The sequence below is a fragment of the Neoarius graeffei genome, chromosome 18 (assembly GCF_027579695.1).
Source record: "Neoarius graeffei isolate fNeoGra1 chromosome 18, fNeoGra1.pri, whole genome shotgun sequence".
Lineage (NCBI taxonomy): Eukaryota > Metazoa > Chordata > Actinopteri > Siluriformes > Ariidae > Neoarius > Neoarius graeffei.
Window position 1 is genome coordinate 561169 of NC_083586.1, and position 27172 is coordinate 588340.

Consider the following 27172-nt stretch of genomic DNA (forward strand, 5'->3'; position numbering starts at 1 on the left):
ATATATATATATATATATATATATATATATAAAAATATATATATATATATATATATATATATATATATATATATATATATATAAAAATATATATATATATATATATATATATATATATATATATATATATGAACAGGTAAGGCCACAGAAACATGAAATAAAGTGAGTTGGAGGATTAGTAGCAATTATATCAATGTACAACCCCGTTTCCAAAAAAGTTGGGACAAAGTACAAATTGTAAATAAAAACGGAATGCAATAATTTACAAATCTCAAAAACTGATATTGTATTCACAATAGAACATAGACAACATATCAAATGTCGAAAGTGAGACATTTTGAAATTTCATACCAAATATTGGCTCATTTGAAATTTCATGACAGCAACACATCTCAAAAAAGTTGGGACGGGGCAATAAGAAGCTGGAAAAGTTAAAGGTACAAAAAAGGAACAGCTGGAGGACCAAATTGCAACTCATTAGGTCAATTGGCAATAGGTCATTAACATGACTGGGTATAAAAAGTGCATCTTGGAGTGGCAGCGGCTCTCAGAAGTAAAGATGGGAAGAGGATCACCAATCCCCCTAATTCTGCGCCGACAAATAGTGGAGCAATATCAGAAAGGAGTTCGACAGTGTAAAATTGCAAAGAGTTTGAACATATCATCATCATCTACAGTGCATAATATCATCAAAAGATTCAGAGAATCTGGAAGAATCTCTGTGCGTAAGGGTCAAGGCCGGAAAACCATACTGGGTGCCCGTGATCTTCAGGCCCTTAGATGGCACTGCATCACATACAGGCATGCTTCTGTATTGGAAATCACAAAATGGGCTCAGGAATATTTCCAGAGAACATTATCTGTGAACACAATTTACCGTGCCATCTGCCGTTGCCAAGTAAAACTCTATAATTCAAAGAAGAAGCCGTATCTAAACATGATCCAGAAGCGCAGACATCTTCTCTGGGCCAAGGTTCATTTAAAATGGACTGTGGCAAAGTGGAAAACTGTTCTGTCGTCAGACAAATCAAAATTTGAAGTTCTTTATGGAAATCAGGGACGCCGTGTCATGCGGACTAAAGAGGAGAAGGACAACCCAAGTTATCAGCGCTCAGTTCAGAAGCCTGCATCTCTGATGGTATGGGGTTGCATTAGTGTGTGTGGCATGGGCAGCTTAGACATCTGGAAAGACACCATCCATGCTGAAAGGTATATCCAGGTTCTAGAGCAACATATGCTCCCATCCAGCCGACGTCTCTTTCAGGGAAGCCCTTGCATTTTCCAACATGACAATGCCAAACCACATACTGCATCAATTACAGCATCATGGCTGCGTAGAAGAAGGGTCCAGGTACTGAACTGGCCAGCCTGCAGTCCAGATCTTTCACATTTGGCGCATCATAAAACGGAAGATACAACAAAAAAGACCTAAGACAGTTGAGCAACTAGAATCCTACATTAGACAAGAATGGGTTAACATTCCTATCCCTAAACTTGAGCAACTTGTCTCCTCAGTCCCCAGACGTTTACAGACTGTTGTAAAGAGAAAAGGGGATGTCTCACAGTGGTAAACATGGCCTTGTCCCAACTTTTTTGAGCTGTGTTGTTGTCATGAAATTTAAAATCACCTAATTTTTCTCTTTAAATGATACATTTTCTCAGTTTAAACATTTGATATGTCATCTATGTTCCATTCTGAATAAAATATGGAATTTTGAAACTTCCACATCATTGCATTCCGTTTATATTTACAATTTGTACTTTGTCCCAACTTTTTTGGAATCAGGGTTGTATATTAATTAAACTAAATGCAGCACTAATGAACGCCATTTACAGTCAGTCAAAGTCATGAAGAGAGAGCATACACCGTTATGTTTTTCTGCTCTTTATCAGTCGTTTTGCTGGCCGGGAAGTCTTTCAGCGTGCAGGTATTTTCCATCCACTCGATCAGCTCAATTCTGCAGACAAAAAAACCCCAAGATTTTACCAGTGGACTGATGTGAGCAGACAACCATCCAGCAGACTACAAAAGAGGACTGCCCAAATCTCAAACACCAGATTCTTTGCCAGAAACCGATCCTGTACCTGCTGGTTATTGGAACAACCTGGTTGGTACGGAGCATCAGGCTGCATTGTGAGCAGGCTGTGTCCTGACTGAGAATGATGTTCATGACACCAAAGAGCTGCTTGATATGCTGCTCTTGACACACGTCCTCTCCTCCCTTCACCAGGATCGGATGGTCCCTTTCATCGTTTTCTCGCATGATGAGACGTTTCGGACGGCGAACAGAAGTCATAACCTTCACCTACAGTCACGCGTATAGCAGAGCGAAAAGAAACGTTGCTTAATCGCCTCATACTCGCGTCAAGCACACCCTGTCAAAATATGCCAAAGATGAGTACCAGTGGATAAATCAGAGCCAGCTGGTATAAACCATGCCTGGCAAAGGTTTTTCCGTCTCCCTACCATCAAGAAAAATATTTACAAAGAGAAGCAAATCCTTCAACAAACAACAATGAAGAAATGAGCGGTTAAAGAGAATACGAGGCGCCAAGCCTGAAAACTCCAGAGAAATTCGTGATTGTATTTCTAAATAAATTCAGAAGTGAGTATGGAAGAGTTTGCTTAAGAATCTCATTTTATCTTTTCTGCTCACATTCGAGTTAGCTTATTCATGAAAGCGTTTGATTTTCTTACAGATGAACCAACTTCCTTATTCCACATGGAAAACCCAGATTGGGTAGCAAGCAAACAATGCAGACATAACGCAGTAAAAAAACCAACAAGGAGCGACATGCGCGATAAATCCTGAAAGAACAGAAAAGATTAAGAGCAGAGAGAGCTGGAGCTTTGTTTCTGTTATCAGAGGAACACAGTCCTGTGCAAAATGTCACCATGGAGCCAGAGTGTAGTAATGACCCGACAGTTCGAGTGTGTTCCACCCACCCACACACTGAACTTTACAACAGCTGCATGCATGTGAAACGGAAATAAGTTGACTAAGGAAAGAAAAACTATTTTGGATAAAATTGTTACTGTCCGTTACACACTGATCAACCTGTGTGACTCAGTTGTGCCTTTTGAATCGAGAATAAATGAAGAGGGAACTGAACATTAACCGTTTATTGAAATTATTGCAAGGGTGATTTATAGTTACTGTATGACTGTCGTTACAGCTGGAATGTGCTGATTCCGTTAGTGTTTGTAATGATTGTTCCATCCACTATTAGATCAAATTAAAATCTTACAACATTGTTTGAAAGTTTACAGCAAGATATTTTGCTGTTTTACAAAGAACACTTCAGATATTGTTTTAACAATAATAAGCATCACTGTATAAATGATAGCATGCAAACAGCTGTGTAATTAGATGTCCTTGGGGTTGTTGAGACATGGAGGGATGGAATACCATCTATCCCACAGTTCAGGTCGGAATCCTTTGAGAGGAAATGCTTTGGCTTTTGCAACATTCTGTTCCCAAAAGCTGATGTCGGGAAAAAGTCTTTACACAAAGGAGGCTTTCTTGCTTTTGTAGGTTTTTTTTTTAAAACTGGTCTTCCGTGTTGGGACTCTTCGGGGAAAAAGAAGGTATATTCCAACATTTAGCTAATGCTAACACTAGGCCACAAATCTGCACCGTCACGCCAGTCGTTTTGAGGAATTTTGTACGGCTCATAACGGTCAATAAACCCTAATTTCTGCGTATATGTATCCTTCGCTTCTTTCTGACTTAGATTGTCCAAGTAATCCAGTAGTAGAGCTTTTTTTAGCTGCAGTTTTCTTCGGACAGCAGCAACAGACGTTGGACATCTTCGCTTAGCTTCAGCATGTGAACAGTATGGAAACAAAGTTCGATTGTCCCCCAGGTCTCGGGTAGCCACAGTTGCTAACGGAAATGTGACATCAGTGCAAGGGGTCTGTAATATACATGGTTGGCCTACGCTATCGATTTAAGGATGCACTGCAGCAGCCAGTAGTTAAAATGTCCTGATCATCAATACATAAAGACACAGATCCCAAGCCTTGTAAACAGTGCTCTTGGAAAAGGCTCTGGATCCACTGTGATCCCCCCCCCCCCATTTAACAGTATTGCAGGAGGAAAAGTTAAAGAGAAAAATGAGATAAAATACCATTACATCAGTCAAGAGTATAAGAGGATCATCTGCAAGTACATACCTTCTCATCGAACCCTGTAATCTTCGCATGGTACTCAGGCAGAGGCTTGGATCTTCCATCGTACTGTCCTAAAGTGAGGAGGAAAATTAGTATTGAATGTTTGCCTGATGAACTTTCTGAAACAATGTTTCATTTGAGGAGGCTGATGGTTTTCTCCTAACCTGGCACCTCCAGCTCGTTCCGGAGTGTGTCTGCGCTGAAGTTCCTGAGCCAGGGTGAGTACTCCTTCAGATTCCCTGGCTCTTTCTGGAAGCCTCTCATGAGCGACACCAGCTCATCCACTCTCCTAAGATAATCCTCATCTTTACGCTTCTTGTATACCTTCGAGCCACCTGGGCCAAAAAGCTTCTCCACTTCTTTGGAGAATGTCTTTTAGAAACACAGATGAAGAAAGAAAATACAGGCTTTACAATGTACAGTTGATTACTCACTGAAATAACGGAACGGGAAGATAGTTTCAGGCATTACAACTAAGAACCTGGCGGAATTTTTTCCGGAAGGCTCCAATTCCTGGGGCTTAGAGTTGCAGAGTGAGGTGCTCATTTCTTCATACAGTGTCCTCATCATTTTCTTGTCCATCTTGGGCTTCTCCAATTGACTCTTAACCTCATCCCAACAATCCTGCCAAACAATGTTGACAGTACAGCAGTGTACACAGGATACATATTAATGTAAGGATTCTGCATTGTACAGTGTATAAATTGTGAGGCAAATTTATGATGATTTGAATCAATGAAATAAAAAATTGATCACAATTATCAGGCTGCGTAAGCTTAGTTTTTCCAAGCTGCAATTACATTATTTAGACAGCAGAGGGCACAATAACAGCCAATAGCATGCAACTTCAACCTAGGCAGGAGTAACACAGCTCTAAAATAGGAGGGCGCTGTCATGCGACTGATTGTATAAATAGATTTAACAAGAAATCAAAGCGATTGTTTTACAGACTGCTGAAAGATAAAGAATAGAGAAAAATGGAGGTCGTAGAATCTATTATTACTGTTGGAGCTATTTGTTAGTTTTGTAAAGTTTAGTTTGGTTTGATTACCTTAAGTGTTTGCTTTATTTAGATTTTGATAATATTTTTGTTAGTTAATTATTTGATTCTAAATTGACCGTAGGTGTGAATGTGAGTGTAAATGGTTGTCTGTGTCTATGTGTCAGCCCTGTGATGACCTGGCGACTTGTCCAGGGTGTACCCCGCCTTTCGCCCGTAGTCAGTTGGGATAGGCTCCAGCTTGCCTGCGACCCTGTAGAAGGATAAAGCGGCTAGAGATAATGAGATGAGATGAGATGAAAACGCAATACTATGGAATGGACATTCAACTTCTTTTGCTTGGGTTAAACCACATCCCCATGGTGCATCAGTGGCCTTTTGGTTATGATTTGTTAATTTTGTTTTTCTGGACAAATGGCCGCTACAATTACCATTTTCATTTTTAATAAAAGGAATATTTTAGTTAACAGGCTATTAAATTTTACTCCAACCTTTACAAAAATGGGTAAATAATTATTGTTAAGAAAATTAAACAGTTTAACAAAAGAAATATTTAAGTTGATGAATAGGAAAAAAAATTGCTTTTTTTTTTTTCAAAAATATTGTGGGAAAATTGAATCGGGAACCCAGTATCATGACTTGACCAAATCATGAATTATTACATGCCTAGCTAAGCATATTAAGAATATTATAATGCTAAAAAAACTTTTAGTGACCATACAGTACATCCATTATCCAGAACCGCTTGTCCTGTACAGGGTCGTGGGCGAGCTGGAGCCCATCCCAGCTGACTATGGATGAGAGGCGGGGTACACCCTGGACAAATCGCCAGATCATTGCAGGGCTGACACAGAGACAACCATTCACACTCACACCTACGGTCAATTTAGAGCCACCAGTTACCCTAACCTGCATGTCTTTGGACTGTGGGGGAAACTGGAGGAAACCCACTCAGACACGGGGAGAACATGCAAACTCCACACAGAAAGGCCCCCGTCAGCTACCGGGTTTGAACCCAGAACCTTCTTGTTGTGAGGCGACAGCACCAACCACTGCACCACCATGCCACCCCATACAGTACATTATGGTAGATATTACACTCAATATTTGAAGAGGTTTTGAATAGTTCCCCTTCATTAACATATTTAAAAACAACAAATATTCTGAGTCAATAAAGACAAAAAAATGATCACCCAAGTTAAGACTGACTTCTCTCTGTTTCTTCACACTTGTGAAATGGTAATGAGCTCAAATTATAAATGATTTTTTAAAGCGAGCTCTGCTTTCATGCTGTGCATCATTTACAGATCAGAACTCCAACCAGTGATGGACTGTTTGGCTGTGCTTTAATGAACAAATGAAAAATAAAAAATGATGACTTGGTGTCGAGTGATAAAGAAAGTGAGGAAGAAATGCTTCTGGAGAATACATTTATATGACAAATATCGATTATAGCAAAAGGAATGTAAAATGGATTTAGTCCAAAGAGCATTTCAGGGTTGGTGAGCTGCTGAAGAGGATCAACAAACTCTTGAAAACCTCCTCCTCTATCCAGCTTTGCCTTTAGCCTGGAATACACACACACACCAGTCACAATGTTTTTCTTCATTACTTATTTACATGCTAAGAATGGTCACTAAAAAAAAAATTTAAGCATATTTCTGGACAAACTCCTGGTTCGCATGACCGATAGCAGACTCTTCAAACAGAAAGCCTTCCCTGCTCATCATGAAGGAGTAAACGAGTGCTTGTGGCTAAGACTCCGCAATCTCCTTTACCACATGCTGCACTGCCTCTGGCTTGTCCAACTGACCGATCCAGCCAATCAGCTGCCAGCAAGGCACGCTCACCACCTACCCAAACACAACGTTGGAAGCACAGAATTGTATGGACCGTGTTTGTATGCTGTAGCATTATAATTGTTAACTGGCTACTCTAAACAGTCCAGAGATGTGAACGGTTGTTTGGGAAAGCTGCGCCATGTGTAGCAAGCCGGTGGTAGATGACGTGTGCTCAAGATGGACACAGACAAGCCAAATGGCCCAAGGGAATCAGGGTGCGCGAGTTTGCATGTTCAATTCCAGGTGCTCCGGTTTCCTCCCACAGTCCAAAAGACATGCGGATTAGGTTACCTGGCTACTCTAAATTGCTGGGTTTCAGTCATGTGACTTTTCTCAGCAGTTTTACAGGAACTGAAATAGCTGGTGGTCTAAATGGCTGCCGTAGTGTAAACAACTAGCAATAACTTATCAGAGTACGCTCGTAATCTCGAAGCCACTGCTCGCTTTAGATATATTCAGAAGATTGCTACGTGCAATGGAATCGACCCCTACAGTCTGGGAAAGAAGGATTTGTCATACGATCTCAAACTACCCTTCAGTCGAGTTCCCCGACATCTCATCTGGTGTTTCAGACATCTTTCTATCCCACAAAACAGATGAAAGCATGGAAGAGTATGGAGGCTTATGACTTTTTTGCATGTGGCTGGGTAAAGGACCCCGGTATCAAGTCGCTGCCCAATGAATCCCGCATTGTTTTTGCCTGTGTAAGTATGGGGTTTTTAAGCTTTTCATTTGTGTCTTTACAACAAAGCGCTGCAAGTTGAAGTGTAAACAAACAGTTGGCTTGATTCTCACTCGTGTTGGCACTCATCTCTCAGGTAAATCATTCACAAAGATCATCAGAAACCCCTTTAAAGACCTGTATCTTAGTTAAACAGGACGGAGAAGTGATCACGGCGCATTGTAACTTTATGGCTGGGGAAGAATTTTGTCACGACCTTCATGCATATGGGCTTTGTGAGGAGTAAACAAAAACAGCTGGGGACTTTAGTGCTTCGTTACATACATATACATATACACATTATTTATATAATATATTATATATATTAAAAGGTCAAATAACGACACATAGCAAGAAAAGTACTTGGAAAACACTAAGGACAGCTGAGAGGGAGATACAAACATTTCACTAAGCGATCACTGCAAACTCGAGCATGCTTCAACTCGGCTCCCTTCGATTTCAGCGAGAGGTTCAAAAGCCACCTTTCTCGACATCTTTTTGTGAAATCCTGTGTTCATTCACCCTTTATTAGTTCACGGGGAACCCTGAAGAAACTAATCAATTTCACGGTTTGATCAATTCGAACAACCTAAAACAAAAGCAAGCGTAAGGCATTTTTCACGCAAGCAATGCACCTTCTCCGTACAAACTCTTTGTCAACTGAGCTTTGGTAGACCACCAGCTAAAGTTCTGAATAACTCATGAGGCGGATATGACGTCACATGAAACCCAGGCCATAGGTGTGATTGTGGGCGTGAACAGTTATTTGTCTCGGTGTTAACCCTGCGATAGATTGGCGACCTTCCCAGGACGCACCCCGCCTCTCGCAACTAAGGTACCCAAATCTGTTCCAGCATGACCATACTCCTGTGCACACATTTTTTACACACGAATGTACCGATCTATTCATGCAGGGAAAACCTCAAAGGCAAAAGATTCACATTTTAAATCAGTTCAGTAAAACATAACACCAAAAGCTACCTGATCACTGGAAGGTGCCCTGGAAAGTTCTAGAACTCTGTGCTTTCTCTTCTCCGACGATCTCCAGAGCAGAGGGACTGCGGTGCACAGCGCTGGCCAAAAGGTCAAAGGTGGTGCCCAGTAGGATCCTCTGGTCTCTGAACACCTTGCTAGTGGAAGCTTCACTCTGCTCCTCAAACTCCTCTACGCAACACGGATACATAAATCAGAATTAAGAGCTGGCTTTGTCATTCACTATTTTAAATATATTTCTGGACTGCAGAAATGAAAAGAACAGCTTCTACCAAGCAGTGGGACAGTCTTGAGCAGGGAGTGGATCTGCTCAGCAGGCCCCTGGCTCTTCCGCTGGCTGAAACGGCTGAAGCTGTGCACCCAGCGCTGTAGCCAACCTTTCTCAGCCGTCGCCTCCCTGTGAAGTTCTTTCAACAGCTTTGTTGCCACAGAGAAGTTGTTCTGGTGGGACAATCATGCGAGGGATTAAAAAAGCAAAATATCTGTAGAGATCCATTAAATTCAATATTCTATGGTCCACATGATCAGTTTTGGTGGAAATATTGTTTTCGGCTTTTCTAGTTTTACTACATATAGATGAAAACATGCACGTGTAAAGTGAGATCTTGTCAGGCCATAATGTACACCAGGAAAATTCCTTACAGTCTCACACTGACACCAGGGGCATCCGGTATAAAAACGCTTGCAAGGATTTGCTAACGTGCTGAATGATTTCATGATTAGGAAGTACCTGTTTCCAGGCGCTATCTGCCATGTTCAGTTTCATATTAAACTTGCAGTCCTTCACCAGTGCTCCCAACTCTTCTGCTGTACTGCCCTGCTCAGCTCCATCCACCTCCATACTGTTAGCAGGAGACGAGCACAGCTTCTCCCAGATCTTATCCAGAAAGAAACCCCTGGGACATGAGAGGATGCACATCAGATAACACACAAACGCCTACATGAAGGCAAGGTTGTTACCTGAACTGCACATTCCATTAACTTTTTGCACGGACCTGATCATTTATCAAGAGATAAATCTATAGCCATGGTACAAAACATGCATGCAAAGCTCAGATGGCTCACCGGGATGTAATGATGTCATCCCATGCGTTCATGGGGTCAGTTTTAGCATCAGGGTAGCGACTGGTCCACCTCTTGATCAGACTTTTCAAAGAACCCAGTGAGCCTGGTACAGAGGAGAACAAGGTTACAGGAGCCATCATGTGGAAGCGATAGCCATTCGAATCAAACTTAGAGAGAGACGGCCTTTCGATTTCATAAAAATTGGTGAATTTAGTTCCCTCTGAAATTGTCATTGTAATATATTTTTATTTCTGTAATAACTCACAAACTATCAGGCCATTCTGTGGCTGGGATGTTATTTAATTTGAGGGGATTTCCGAGCACTCTTTGCTCTTTGCTCCGTTTTCAATGAGAACTTCCCCTTGAATGCTTTCAATACAGCATCTACCGCTGTGTTAAAGGCTTGCCGCTGCTCCATGTTCGTGATGTGAATGAAGCGCTTCTGGCATAGATTCTGTAAACAATCTATGGCTTCCGGTCGCAGTTCTACTACGTCACTGCCTTGAACACGCCTCTACCCAGGGCTGTTGGAGATGCTCAAAGTTGATTGGTTCCCGATTTTTCGGGAGCTTGGAAATGCTGTAGATAGCCTGCCTGGCCAGACTAAGCTCGGAACAGGCCCTCGTGTTGCGTCACGCTTAGGATGGGCGGGCCCAGGCTAGCTGTAACCCCCCCCCAAAAAAAGGTGGTGGTAAACCTGCACATGCGCACACAGACTTCCTCCATCTGCTTGACTGCGCAAAGCGAGTGATTTCACGTATATTATTTGCTCGGGAATCCCCTCAAATTAAATAACTTCCCAGACACAGAATGGCCTGTTTTATTTTTTGTGAGATATTACAGAAATAAGCATGCATCACAATGACCAAATTTCAGAGGGAACTAAATTTCACCGACTTTATGAAATCGAAAGGCTGAATAGCTTTAATGTATGATTTTTGTTGGCCACACTAAAAAAAAAAATCTTTTAGCTAAACCTGTGTCCATCGAACGCATACGTGTTTACTTGAACCCACTTTGATAAAACTGTTGAGGTGATAGTTTATGATCTTCCAAGTCTGCTCTTTTCTACGGGTGATTTAATTCTTGGAAACATGTAAATCCCAGAAATTAAAAAAAAAAAAAAAATATATATATATATATATATATATATATATATATATATATATATATATATTGACATTGATGGGTTTTGGTAACTCAATTTTGGAACCTAGAAATTCAGAGAATTAGGAGCAAGTCCCTTCTAACCGGGATGAAAAGTGGAGGGGAGTAGAGGGTCAGGTAGACTTGGGGCGTATTCATACCTGAGTAGAGTAGAGTAGAGTAACTTTATTGATCCCTAGAGGGAAATTAAAGTGTCAAGTAGCTTATACAAAAATACAAAAAAAAAACCATTAAGATACAGAGAGGGAAGAAATTACACTAGATCAACATTACACTAAATTACACTAAATCAACACTAAATTACTCTAACTCAACAAAGAGCAAAAACTTCTAGTATGGTGCAAAGAGAGATATTAAAGTAAAACATTAAGTGAACAAATAACAAGTAAACAAATAGCAAGTGTCAGCCATGATAGAGGGGATGCTTCTCAATTGTAACAGTAAAAAGTCCAGTGAAGAAAGTATTGCACAATCAAAACACACACACACACACACACACACACACACACACACACACACACACACACACACACACAGGGATTACAGTGAACAAGAACAGACTTATCAGTTTTCACAGTGAGAAATCCAGTGAAAAGTGTATTGCACAGTATACACACACACACACACACACACACACACACACACACACACACACACACACACACACACACACACACACACGCCAGCTCAGGCCCACACACACACACACACACACACACACACACACACACACACACACACACACAAGCATAGAAGCCTGGAATAAATGGAGGACATGAGTGTTAGGCAGTCCAGTCCCTAATGATAATGTCCTTGTTGTCCTTCTGTGTGCTGTTGAACAGTTGAATGGCCCGTGGGACAAAGGACCTCCGTAGCCTATCTGTCCTGCATGAGGGGGCACGGAATCTGTGGCTAAAAAGACTCATTTGGTTGGTGAAAATGGTGTGAAGGGGGTGGTTTGGATTGTCCATTACAGAATCCAGTCTGTTCAGAGTTCTGTTCTCTGCTGTTGAGGTGAGGGTCTCTAGCTCCATGCCCACCACCGAACCTGCCTTCCTCACCAATCTATCCAGGCGTCCAGCGTCCCTCCTCCTAATGCTACCACCCCAGCATGCCACAGCGTAGAAGAGCACGCTGGCCATGACAGACTGGTAAAACATCAGCAGAAGTTGGTTGCAGACATTGAAGGACCTCAGCCTCCTGAGGAAGTAGAGTCTGCTTTGGCCCTTCTTATAGAGTGCCTCGGAGTTTGTAGACCAGTCCAGCTTATTGTCTAGGTGCACCCCCAAGTACTTGTAAGTGGAGACAATCTCCACATTCTCTCCCTCAATAGAGACCGGCACCACAGGCGGGGTGGATCTCCTGAAATCCACCACCATTTCCTTGGTTTTGGTGGTGTTCAGGTGCAGCTGATTGGTCCGGCACCATCCCACAAAGTCCTCCACCAGACCCCTGTACTCCTCTTCCTGACCCTCCTTGATACAACCAACAATTGCAGTGTCGTCTGAAAACTTCTGCATGTGGCATATCGCAGAGTTGTAGCTAAAATCAGTTGTGTACAGAGTGAAGAGCACCGGGGAGAGCACTGTTCCTTGTGGTGCTCCTATGCTGCTGACCACCGTCTCAGATGTAAGGCCTCCCAGTCTAACAAACTGGGGCCGCTCGGTGAGGTAGTCTGTAATCCAGGTTACCAGGCCAGGCTCCACTCCCATCTGCACCAGTTTATCTCTCAGCAGCAGTGGTTGGATGGTATTGAAAGCACTGGAGAAGTCAAAAAACATGATTCTCACAGCACATCCACCCTTGTCCAAGTGAGAGTGCACCCTGTGAAGAAGATACAGAATAGCATCCTCAACTCCTACGTTCTCTTGGTAGGCAAACTGCAGAGGATCCAGTGCATGTTGTACCTGGGGTTTGAGATGGTTGCGCAGCAGCACACGTTCTAATGTTTTCATTAGGTGAGAGGTGAGAGCAACCGGTCTGTAATCATTGAGTTCTTTGGGATGTGCTTTCTTTGGGATCGGTATAAGACACGAAGTTTTCCACAGTGTAGGTACCTTGCCTTCCTGCAGACTCCTATTGAACAGATGATGAAGTGGTTCGGCTAGTGACTCTGCACATGACTTTAGCAGTCTTGCACAGATGCCATCAGGCCCAGCCGCCTTGGACTTCAGTCCTTTCAGTGCCCCCCTCACTGTGAAATTTTTGCTGATTTTTGCTGATTTTTGCTGAAAAGTTTGCTGATTTTACAGTCATTAGTGACTGTAGGTGGTGGGTGTGTTGGGTTTGGGTGTGGGGAAGTGGGTGTTGGGTAGGTTGTTTCTGATAGCAGAGATGAGGGGACAGGGTGGAAAATGGAGTCACTGGCTGAGCAACCGATGTCCGGGTCGTTGTCTGAGTCGTTATCACATGGGGGTAGCGGGGGTGGGGGGGCTATAGGGGTGACAATAGAATTGGCTGCCCCCATCACAGAGTTGCCAAACCGGTTGTAGAAGTGGTTTAGGTCATTGGCCATAGACAAGTCGCCATCAGCCATGCCTCTCTTCTTCCCACAACCAGTAATGTTTTTGATCCCCTGCCATGCCTCTTTAGCGCTGTTTTTCATTTTCAATTCCACCTTCCTCCCATATGCCACCTTGGCCTCCCTCAGACTGCTTTTGAGATCCCGCTGTACATCCCTCAGCTCCGTCAGATTGCCCTCCTTGAAGAGTTTCTTTTTCTTGTTGAGGAGTTGTTTGACATCCCTGGTTATCCAGGGTTTATTATTGGGGTAGCAGCGCACAGTCTTAGTTGGTGCAACAATGTCCATGCAGAAGTTTATGTAATCCATTGTACATGCTGTGGCCTCCTCCAGGTCATCACTGCCCTGTAGTAAACTCCAGTCAGTGGTGTCGAAGCAGTCTCTCAGCGCCTCCTCTGCTTCTGGTGTCCATTCCCTGAAGGTGCGTGTGGTAGCTGGTAGCCTTTGTACTTTTGGAACATACACTGGCTGAAGGTGGATCAGATTGTGATCAGATAAACCCAGTGGGGGAAGGGGAGTTGCACTGTATGCGTCCCTCACGTTTGCATAAAGGAGGTCAATTGTTCTATTTTTCCTTGTAGCACAGTTGACAACCTGATGGAAATTTGTTAGGGTGGAGTCGAGGGTAACATGGTTGAAATCTCCAGTTATTGCGAAGAAAGCATCTGTGTGTTGTGTTTGTAGCCTTGCAACAGTCGTATGAATGACATCACAGGCATTGTCGGGTACGGCTCGCGGTGGTATGTAAACACAGATAATGACGGCATGTGAAAACTCTCTTGTGATGTAGTAAGGATGCAAACTCACTGCCAATAGCTCCACATCTTTGCTGCACACTGTCTCCTTCACCGTAACATGTCCCAGATGGCACCACTTGTTATTGATGTACATGATCAGTCCACCGCCTTTCTTTTTCCCCGATAGTAAAATATCTCTGTCCAGTCTAACCACACTGAAGCCCGGCAAGTCAACATTAGCAGTAGGCGTGAGGCTAGTTAGCCACGTTTCCGTCAGGCAAATCAGACTCGACTCTCTAAACAACTTTTGATTTCTTACCAGAGCAGCCAACTCCAGACCAAACGACCAAACGAACCAAATTTCCCTTGGTCCGGACCTTTTGGGTTGGTCTGAATACAAACCACCGAACTCTGGTCTGGACCAAACAAGCGGACCGAGACCGAGCTGCAAGGTCGGACTTGGTCCGGACCAAAGGAACCCTGGTGCGGATCTTTTGGAGGTGTGAAAGCAGACCGGACCTAATCCGACAGTTTTGCTTTTTTGTACCTCGGGAGCTTCCGTCGTTTGTCGAGCATTATGGGAAACAGAGTCTTGACACTCCACCGCAAAGTGCAAACACTGTTTCGGTTGTCAAGGGAACCTTACAACAGTCGTTCAGTCATTCAGACCAGTGGTAGGCTAGACTACAGAGTACAAAAAATGAGTAGGGGGCAAATGTGGGCCGAGGAAGAAATGCGTACCCTTGTGGATATATTGGCAGATGTCCACATATCTGAGCTTTTGGAGAGAACACACAAAAATGCCGACGTGTTTGCTGTATTCAGTGAGAAAATGAAGGAGAAGGGGTTCACGCACTACCCAGAACAATGTCGGCTAAAAGTGGAGAAACTCCGTCAGACCTACATTAAAATCAGGGACATTCTTTCAAAAAGTGGCAGTACTAGCGACTTGCGTGAAGAGCCAGAACTGTCACAACATGATGTGCGCTCATCAGCGCTATCCTCCGTGACTACTTTTGAACTTAACGCTTTGTGCGCGTGTCGTCTCTGATCAATAGCTGAACGGCCTCAGGGCGCGTGGCTTCCCACTGCGCAAAGATACGTTGAAACGACGTCTTTTTTAGGTCATTTTTGGACATCGAATGACGGTCCTCTGAAGGTGCAGACTGTAACGCCAGATGACGTCTTTTTCCTGACGTCTATCAAACGTCCGGTATGGACATGCAGAGGACGCCCATATCACGGCTAATTGTAGTTGAAAAGTGGACGTCTTTTCTACGTCCGTCCGAGGACGTCTTTTCTACGTTTAAACTCGATGCATTGTTTACCGTTTCTTCCTCTGTGCATAGTCACATTTCAGAAAGTGGCATAGCCTGTTCCAGTTAATTTTCATATAACTTAATTGTCTAAATTAAGTAAATAATTATATTAAGTAAATAACTAAATTAAGTAAATAACTAAACTTTAAGGTGTAAAGCATTCCAGCTCTGCTGAGCCAAATGAAACTACAGGAAAATAGCAGGCTAGCCTACAGCTAGCAGGTTCTCCAACTTAACCTACATTACATCAGCTCTTTGGCGTTTATGGAAAGATACATTATCCTACAAATAAATGCACTTACATTTGCACAGAGTGTATGTGAAAGGTTAAGACACAAAACCAACTGCAAAATAGTTTTTTTTTTTTTTTTAATATAACTTTAAATCAAATGAAGTCAAAACAACATAGTAAGGGATTTGGACTGAATGTTAATCATATAAAATATATATACACACACAGCATGATCTACTGTATAAAGTGATAACTGAACAGTTCAGAAACCCTCCATGTCCATTTATAGACAATAAAATTACAATTCAATCCTCACTCATGTCTCTTTTTTATTCCGTTTTAATACTGGCAAAACAGGCCAACTTGCCAACTCGTGGGAAAAAAAAAAAGATGCGGTGGATTAAGTGAAAAGGTCCTTAGTCCTCAGTCCTCTCAGCATTGTGTCCTCCACTTCCTCGTCTTTGAGGTGCATGTTTAAGGTGTTCAGATCAGCAGAAAAAACAATTAGAACCGTGCGGCCATTTGCTTCTTCATCTCCGGCACAGAAGAAAAGTTCCTCTGAATTGCGAGAAACGTTAGCGGTGTTGTTGGCCAATCAGAGTGGCGTTTACTATTGGGCTGTGTCGACGCGGTTGGCCAATCAGAGAGGCGTTGACTGGTTGAACTCAAGTTGAACTCAAATAGACAACAAATTAAACAGATAAAATATAATGTTAAAATTATATTTAAAATAAATAAAATAAAATATTAAAATTCACGGACAATATTAATAACAATGTTGATATTTGTAATATTATTTATTTATATTTATAGTTTGTAATAAAATTTATTTAAATTAAAAATAGGATATATACATAATTTTCCTGCACCTGTTTTAGACGTCTTGATGACGTCCAAAAAAGTCACCTTGTCTGACGTTAAAATTTTCAACTACATATTGACGTCCAAATAGGGTCATAGTTAGACATCTAAATAGCAGACCTAGTTTGCACGTCATTTAGAAGTCCAGAATTGGTCTTGGACCGACGGACGCAATAAAGACATGATCTGCACGTCCATACGACGTCTAATGTTTAGTGGGTTCGTTGACAGATTTTGGTCCGCTTACTAAAATGTACAGTGTGAAAGCGAACCGCACCAAAATGAAAAAATAAAAAAAACATTTGGTTCGGACCAAAGCAAGTGAACTATCGAACTATCCTGGTCTGAATACACCCTTGAATGAGAAGTGTCCCAGGTTGGAAAGCCCAGTGCATTAACCTGCCAGGGAGCCGAGATCATACTGCTCTCTAATTCCACTTCTCCACATCTTTCCCTTTTGTTCATACTTGTTGGCATAAACCAGCTCATTTGACTGTTTCCCCAAAGCTAAAAGCTGGAGAGTTGTGTGCGACTTGCTCTACCATGACAACAGTTGTGATACACAGAGCTGCTGAGTACCTGTAAATATTTGTTTATTTAAAACAAATTTATTTAAAAACAAAGAATGCCATTTCCTGTAAGAAATCATTTATTAAATACATTAAACATAATTCATTGTCAGTGCTTGGAGATAAATTGCTTCTTTAAGTTTTCTGACTATGAGGAGAGTCTTATCAGCTTGAACAGAGAGAGAGGTTGGTCAGAGAACAATTGTTTATGGCCATTATAACAAAACGACAACAGAACGTCCCACAACAGTTAAAGTGACTAAAACAGATAAGACACATGATGTATGTCAGTCAGTCATTCTTTAATAAATAAAAATATAATGTTTGCAAATTCATGTGGCTGAAGAAAAATTGATCACCCCATCGTTGATCATTTTCCAAAAACTACACGCCCCTTCATGGTTTTCCTTTTCCTTTGTTCTTGATTTAAACCAACATCCTGCAACACTAACTACATGTTGGTACTAATCCTTTAACCATAATTTGCCAAGCACCTGTTATTTTCCCCTAAACGGCCTATAAAAGTCAGATGTGATGCTGACACTTTAAATCATGAATCTCAGTCGTGTATTTTGCCAAAACAAAGACCGGGCACTACAAAATCTTTACTTGTGTGTAACTATACTCCAGAGATACATGGTTGTCCTTTATCCTTTATAAATATTTCTAATAAAAACACGAAATGGTTTTCATAATAAACCATGATAAAAGGATATTACGACATGTCTATTGTCCTTGATATTTACTGTTACATGGCCTTCATTTTACTGAGGAGAAGGGGGGAGAAAACAAAAAAACTACACAGTGACTCACAGCTTCAGATTTTGGAGGCACAGGGGGTGGAGGTAGATTGATCTCAACGCTGAGGAAGGAAGCACTTGTAGAACTCGCACTGGGGTATGGCAGGCTGGAGACGTTAACGTTTCCTCGGACATCCTCGTTGTGCTCGTGTACAGGACTGTGCGTCTGGGTGTGGTCCAACCACAGTTCCTTGTACGGGTTGTGCAGTGGACACGCGGGCACAGTCACGTTGACGTGCTTACCTTCCTGCATCTGCAACTCCAAGGGCGAGCACGTGCTGAAGCGGCCGCGGCACTGGAATGGCAGGCTCACACTCTCGTTAGTGCGGTGGTTCATACAGATGACATTTCAAAGTATTTTGTATCACTTGGTCGAGATACGTGACAAGTCTGCACCGCGCATTTATTACATTTGCATTCCGCTTTACAAGTTTGAAATAAATGGAATAGCTTTTTTTAAGTAATCGCCTGTGCATTTATACTAAATTATCCACTTCAGGATCAGCGAATAATTGATGAATAATAACCTCGACTTTGTCTCACTTATTTACTGATATTTACTTTGCCTTCGGCGAATAATTGCCAAATTATCGAACATTTATAGATGGAGTTTTGGTTATCATCGCAGTTTCTTTTACGCTTTCAGAAACCCAATGATAAAACGTGTGAGAAGTCACTAATAAATTAAAACGTTGCTATCGTTGACGAATCACTGTGGTGTAAGTGGAATAACACACGCTAGACCGTGGAAGGCGGTGGGGGGCGTGCGTGACGCTTATAGAATAATTTTGGAAACTTGTCTGTCGTGTGTTATTCCTTAACCTTATTAATCTGAATACATTAAATAAAATATTTTTTAAAGCATCATGTATAAATTTGATCACTATAAATTTAAAGTAGAAAAACAATGTTATCCAATAAATAGTAAATATATGGGGGGAAAAAGACCACGACAATATCAGATAAAAGAATAAATAAGAAGTTATAAAGGTGATCCGCACTGCACCTCATGTTTAAAAGAGGTGAAATACTGACCACAAAAAAAAAATCCTGGAGCCTCGGGGTTAAATACTTACCACCACACAAAAATACTTACCATGCATTTGATGATAATGATATATAAGAGGTGTTGAGGAAAAAAGCCTACTCAAAAAAATACAGAAGAATTCCCAGAGGAACTGGGATGGGCCTCTGATAAAGCCACCTCAGACTCATCAAGATAAGCAATGCTGCCTTCTACGAGGAGGAGCTTTTTTGTTTTCCTCTTCTTCATCCCTCCTCCTTTTCCCCTGGTGAGGGACAGGAATACAGTCTACGGGGAGAAATCCTACGGGGACCATAGTGGGGTACCCTGAAGGAAACAGGGTCATCAAAGGGGCTGGGATCCAGATGGGAGTTGGGTTCCAGAAGGGGGTCAGGTTCCTCAAAGGGGTCAAGATACTGCAGGGGGGCAGGATACTAACAGGTGTGGGGTTCGTCAAAGGGGTTGAAATACTGCAGGGGGGCGGGTTCCTCAAAGGGGCCGGGGTATCGCAGGAGGGCGGGTTGCTAACAGGGATGGGGGCAGAGCAGGGGGGTGGGTTCCACAAAGGGGCTGGGGTATCACAGGAGGGCAGGTTGCTAAGAGGGATGGGGACAGAGCAGGGGGTTGGGTTCCACAAAGGGGCTGGGGTATCACAGCAGGGTGGGTTGCTAAGAGAGATGGAGGTAGAGCAGGCGGGTGGGTTCCATAAAGGGGGTGGGCATCTCAAATGAGAGGGGTTCAAGGAAGGAGACAGGGCCCTCAAAGGAGAGGGGTTCCCTAAAGGGGACAGGGTCTCTAAAGGGGGCAGGGCCCTCAAAGGAGATGGGGTACCTAAAGGGTGCAGGGCGCTCAAAGGAGATGGGCTTCCTAAAGGGGACAGGGTCTCTAAAGGGGGCAGGGCCCTCAAAGGAGATGGGGTACCTAAAGGGGGCAGGGCACTGAAAGGAGATGGGGTACCTAAAGGGGGCAGGGCACTCAAAGGAGATGGGCTACCTAAAGGGGACAGGGCGCTCAAAGAAGATGGGCTACCTAAAGGGGACAGGGTCTCTAAAGGGGGCAGGGCACTCAAAGGAGATGGGCTACCTAAAGGGGGCAGGGCGCTCAAAGGAGATGGGCTTCCTAAAGGGGACAGGGTCTCTTAAGGGGGCAGGGCACTCAAAGGAGATGGGCTACCTAAAGGGGACAGGATCTCTAAAGGGGGCAGGGTACTCAAAGGAGATGGGCTACCTAAAGGGGACAGGGCGCTCAAAGGAGATGGGCTTCCTAAAGGGGGCAGGGTCTCTAAAGGGGGCAGGGCACTCAAAGGAGATGGGCTACCTAAAGGGGGCAGGGCGCTCAAAGGAGATGGGCTTCCTAAAGGGGGCAGGGTCTCTAAAGGGGGCAGGGCACTCAAAGGAGATGGGCTACCTAAAGGGGGCAGGGCGCTCAAAGGAGATGGGCTACCTAAAGGGGGCAGGGCACTCAAAGGAGATGGGCTACCTAAAGGGGACAGGATCTCTAAAGGGGGCAGGGTACTCAAAGGAGATGGGCTTCCTAAAGGGGACAGGATCTCTAAAGGGGGCAGGGTACTCAAAGGAGATGGGCTACCTAAAGGGGGCAGGGCACTCAAAGGAGATGGGCTTCCTAAAGGGGGCAGGGTCTCTAAAGGGGGCAGGGCACTCAAAGGAGATGGGCTTTCTAAAGGGGACAGGATCTCTAAAGGGGGCAGTGTACTCAAAGGAGATGGGCTTCCTAAAGGGGGCAGGGTCTCTAAAGGGGACAGGGCGCTCAAAGGAGATGGGCTTCCTAAAGGGGGCAGGGTCTCTAAAGGGGGCAGGGCACTCAAAGGAGATGGGCTACCTAAAGGGGGCAGGGCGCTCAAAGGAGATGGGCTACCTAAAGGGGGCAGGGCACTCAAAGGAGATGGGCTACCTAAAGGGGACAGGGCCCTCAAAAATGCCTCAAACCCATCATCATCATCATCATCCTCTTCTTCCTGATGAGGTGTGGGATCTTGATCCTCTTCATGTCTCTCCTCGCTGGCAGGAAACATCCTTCCTGTATGCAAGAGAGATGAGATGTGCAGATGTGCCTCACTGTCTTCGTCAAATGAATCAGAAACCTCTCTTTTTATAACAGAGCTTCTGTTTTGTACAGCAGGAAATCCTCAGTCTAAACAAACTGGGGCGAGTTTCCCAAAAGCATCGTAGCACAATGATCATCGTTAAATGGCAGTGCGAGCATCATAATGAACACTCTTTCTCTCCTAATTAAGATGCTCAATAAGAGGCTTTTGGGAAACCCAGCACAGTTCTTTACACCAAACGTATTTACACTCACACACAGTTTTCTTTCCTATTAGCTGTACAGCAGTTTGCTGAAACACACCAATGAACAACTCAATAATAAACTCGCACACATTTCATCTTATTGAAAGCATTTTATCTGTTTTAACTCCATTTTCCAGAGTGTCTATTTACTGTTTTACAGCCCAACGAAGAGACAAATAAAACCCTGAACACTGGAAAACAATAATTTAGTGACATTAACTTTGCTAACTAGCTGACTTGCTAACCTTAGCTTCGCTAACATTCCTCTTCAGAGTAAATATTTGACTTTTAGTAAACTAAGTAACTATAGGACTTTTCTAACAAACTGGTGAACACACACTAAAGTTAGGTTACAGAAATTATTATACATCTTAAACTATTAGCCGAATGGGTCATTTCTGCTCACATTGCCATTTCTGGGATAGTTTGCACTTTAGCGACAGTAACCTGTGTGTGTGTTATGGTCATATGTTAACATAAAAAAATCATTAAGAAACGTTTTTGTACTTATTTTGGCGATTTGAAGCCTTTTGTGTGGTTTTCTCTCGTGTTCTTCTGATATAAGAGCGATATCCTCTCGAGATCGCCTCAATAAATATGGCGGAGTTTTGTCGCTAAAGTGCAGCTGTCCCCGTTTAATGGCGACATTTCTAAGTGCGTCTGTCTGTTTCTCACAATCATAAAATCGCCTGTAACTGTTGTAGTTATAATATTCAGACAGCAAAATGTGTTCATGCTGACAGCTAGCTAGCTTAGCCAACTTGATCTAACTTTTCTGACTAGCCGCTAACTTTAAGCTAATTATCATGGATGTAAACCGATTAGCCAAACAATAAGGAACAGGTCGCTTTCATCAAAACCCTGTTAACTCTATTCCTGATGGCCTTTCCGTTTATTTAGTGCTATTTTAACCCCCTTTTCTGTAATAACGCGGCGTTTAAAACACTTGCTGCCGGACCGAAAGCGAGAAAACCAGCTAACTCACCGTCGCAGGGCTCGGTCAGTCTGCTCCATTCGTGCGGTGGCAGAGCCTCCATCTGCAGCAGCAGGTCTTCAAACAAGAAGTTCATTGCTGGCGATGCAGGAGTTAATTCTCGAGGTGGTGCTGGAATCAATCCAGGTGTGTCGTGGGAATCAATCCAGTGGTGCAGCAGGAGGAATCGCAGAGTCGCTTGTGGATGCCGAAATTCAGCCGTTGAACAAATGAAGGACTTTGAAATTAAACATTCCAAAGCGCCACCTGATTGGCTGCTGGAGGCTTTTTGTTTCACCATGTTGCTTGGTGAGGAAGCGAGTTTGTTTTGCTCCGCCCCCATTAGTCCGAGTCCAATAATGAGGCCCTGATCAGGAAAAGGAGCGCAGAATTTACTGAGATTCATTTCAAATGCTAATCATTTCATTTTCACTCAGACTTCAGATGAGGATCTTCCAGGGATTCATTTTTCAAAATGTTGTCTTCACACTTTCATAATATATTTCATGAATAGAATAATGCCACAACAAATGTTTTAATGAGGCTGATTTTTTACTTTGACACAGTTACTAACACACCAAAGATAAATCCATCATGATAGATAGATAGATAGATAGATAGATAGATAGATAGATAGATAGATAGATAGATAGATAGATCACTGATCTCCTCCACGCCACATATTACAATAACCTGGATCCACATACACATCCGGATTTGCATCAAAATCTAATCAATTGCTCCTTGGCCCATGGCTCACCTGTCCTTAAAATTTAATCAAAAACTGTTCACTACTTTTTGAGTTACGTTGGGAACAGGCAAACAAACGGAAGCCAATACATGGCTGTCGTTTCTCTTTACTTCGCTGAGCGCTTCTTGACATAATATGGGTCACTACAGTTGTGGAATAGGGCTATTTACTGGATTTTTATTATTTACTGTTTGATCTTAAACGCATTAAGAAGGCAATAAACTGCACTAATTACCTTTTGACGAGGCACCTGTTAATTGAAAAGCATTCATGAAGCTGGTTAAGATAATGCCGACAGTGTGTAAAGCACCATCAAGGGAAACGCTGGCTACTTTGAAAAATCTAAAATATGAAGCATATTTTTGTTTTGTACACTTGTTTGTTTACCACATAATTCCATATATGTTCCAGATGTTATTTCATAGCTTTGATGTCTTCAGTATTGTTCTACATTGTAGAAAATAGTCCAAATACAGAAAAACGTAGGAATGAGTAGGGGTGTCCAAACTTCTGACTGGTTTTGTGTGTGACAAAATCAAGGGATGGGAATCTTCATCATCAACATGATACGATACGCATCTCGATGCACTGCCAACGATTCGATACATTAACGATTCATGAAATTACCAATGGTAAGATGCGATACGATTTTCCAACCTACTGCGATACAGTGCAATACTGTACGATTTCATTTTAACACAATGTGATGCAGTGAGATTCGATACGATGCGATGCGATGCAGAAGAAAATTATACCATGGAATACATAGTATTTCTCAAGTACTGGCACTTAAAGCATTACCACTGGCTGTTCCTTTTATTTTACAAAAACAGGAATTACACAATTTCAAAAAATTCAGACCTGAATAATGAACAATTAACTTTCTGCCACATTTTTATGTTAGCCTAAGCAGCTCACGCTGCGTTAAGTTTTTGAAAGAGGTTTAATAAAGAATTAGATTTATACTAATAATAAAAAGAAAAAAACCATGAGATTTTAGGATAGTGGATCCCATCCAATATAATAACTAGTAAATTAACAAAAAATTAACCCATTGACATATTCTATCTTCCTCAAAAAGATTTAAAATACTTTAGAAAACCAGTAACAAGGCAATAACAAGGCTCCTGGATTCAAGCAAGTAAAAAGGCAGTAACATAGCTCCTGGATTCAAACATTTAACTAAGGTGTTTCTTTTTCGAGTTTTTTTTTAAGGAATATCAACTGATCGACATGATCAGGGTGTAGGAGACTTCGTTGGGCAGTAACAATATCCCCTGCAGTGCTAAAGACACGCTCAGAAGATACACTAGTTGCTGGTATGGACAAGTAGTTCTTAGCCAAAGCTGAAAGGAGTGGTAGGTCTATCTGCCCTTTCCACCACTGCAACACATTGCCCTCCAAATCTAGACAATCTCTCTCTCTGTATTTGATAATTTCAGTCTTAGCTTGCTCCAGTATAGTCTTCGTTGGAGGTCTGGAAGTGATGAACTCTCCAAAGAGCTGGTCCAGTGCTGTTTTTTGGGAGCGGGTGAGGCATCATCATCTAGGGAAGACATAAAATGAGATTATTAGTGCTGACAAATAAGAGCGGTCAACACAACAAACACACACACACAGTGCCTAAAAAAGGCGAAACTTTTCCAAACTATTGATTTAAAGCCAACCGGTGAATGTACATACATGTCAACCTATACGGAATGTCCGTATTTTATACGGATTTGATTCAATAAACGTAGTATACGGGCATATAAATAAAGTTATACGGATTCTTTAAAAAAACTTCAAAATTTATTTAGAGCTATAATCAATTCCCACGATGATAAAAGAGCGCATAACATTTACAAACGTACTGTACACCACAGACAGCCAGTAAAGAGTCTTATGAAATCGCACGTTATCTTGTGGTAGCGAGACTTCGTTCCACTTTTGATCATGCGCACACCGCATTGCGAGAATCCCGCCAACCGTGAAGTCATAGACATATAAACATATGTCTTCTGCGTAGAATCATACGTCATCCTTGCCGCCATATTGGATGTGGCAAAATGGAGATTCTGGTAGTTTATTTCCTTGTAATTTTAATGTGTATACCAAGTAGTTAAATCTTATTTTTTCTACAGTCATATTTTGTAGTTTAAAATATTTATTCTTATATGTCTATTTTGCATAAGTATTTAAGGCATATTTGCACATTTGCATAGTGCATTTTTACATGCGTATTTTGCACAGAAGCATTGCATTTTAACTGTTAATAATTGTTGTGTGTTTTTTCTATTTTTATATTTTCAAAGGTTTTTCACCTAAAGAGAAAATTAAAGACAAAGCTACTGTAAAGAATTTAACCTTCAAGTGAATAAATTTCCAGTTTATGTTGAAGTTTATTTTGAAATTCTATTTAAAATGTGTGCATGTGACAAAGACTTCTTCATAAAATGACAATCAAGATGTAGAGCACTTTACAAGACTTGCAATATTGGGTGCAGTGTTTTTTAAAATCTATACTCCCCCTCTTCTTCCTCTTCCTCTTCTTCTTCTTCCTTCTTTTCTTGTTCTCGTCACTGAACAGCATCTTGACGGCTTCCTGTAAGAGAAGTGCACAAGGTCAGAAACGACTCCTGAACATTTTTGATCTCTGTGTAAATTGTGATGTGACAAAACGTTTCAATAGAAATCGAATACAAAATATAGTTGTGTGTCTCAGAACTGAATTTCAGTAGACGTCCAGTTTTTATTAAAAGATCCTCACCGGCTTGAGACCAGCTTCCCTCGCCTTCAGGATCGCGTCCATTTCATCCACCTACACACACACACACACACACACACACACACACAGAGGAGGAAAGAGGGATTGGTGGGTGGGGTTTTGTTTCCACATAGCCAAAGTTAATTCATCATTTCAATATCAGATGTTTTTAAGAATCAGAGATGAAACACTCTGTAAATTGCTTGAGTGTGTGTGTGTTGGTGCAGTGTGTGTGTATTGGTGCCGTGTGTGTGTGTGTGTATGTGTATTGTGTGCGCGCTCACTTTGGCATACAGGAGCTCAGGATCGCTGATCATATTCATGATTTCGTAATTGTTCTGGTTCCCTGCAAGCATCCAGGTGATCTTATTTGCCAAGTTCGGGTGGATTTTCTCAACAAGAGGCAACAAGTGATCATCTGTTTTGTCAAAGGCTTGGGGTCTACAAGCAAAGTTAGGCTATGTGTGTGCATGTTAAGCGCAGCGTAATATTAGCCACTGATGACTGGGATCCTGGGGACCCCGGCCATAGTGGCCTGTTTGTCTCTGTTTCCACAGGCATAACTCCAGCAGAGGTGCACCCCAAATTGGCGGGAGTTCCAAATTCCGTTTGGGCGAAGGGTAAACATGATGTAGGCCTAATAAAGAATGCTGAACCAGTGGTGATCACCCCCAAATCAGATTTCAGGCCTAAACAGACCCAGTACCCACTCAAACCAGAAGCAATCGCAGGTATAAGACGGGTCTTTGATTCGTTGCTGAAGGCAGATGTAATTGTCCCTTGCCAGGACTCTCCAGTGGGCACTCCTATTTTTTCCAGTTAAGAAGGCAAGAAAACCATCCCAGCCCGATGAGTGGAGGTTTGTCCAAGATCTGCAAGCAGTCAATGCTGCGGCTGTCCTGCACGCGCCTGACTTCCCTAAAGAGTGCTCTGCAGACCACACCCACTTTGGGACTGCCTGACCCCAATAAACCATTTGTTCAAAGTGTAGATGAAAAGAAGGGTTTTTATGACCTCTGTTCTTTTGCAGAAACACAGGGATAGATTGAGACCTGTAGCCTACTTCTCCAGCAGGGTGGATCCAGTGGCGGCTGGACTTCCTGTTTGCCTGCGTGCAGTTGCTGCAGCTGAAAAGGCGGTAACTGCTTCCAGAAATATTGTGGGGTACTCTAACCTCACCCTTTTGGTCCCACATGCTGTCTCCCTGCTTCTGTTGGAGAAAAGACGTCACATTTGTCAGCACAGAGATGGTTGAAGTATAACACTGTCATACTTGATATGCCTAACATCATTGTGAAACATTGTTCTGTTCTGAATTCTGCCTCTCTTCTCCCTACAGAGGATGTTGGAGAACCACATGACTGTGTTG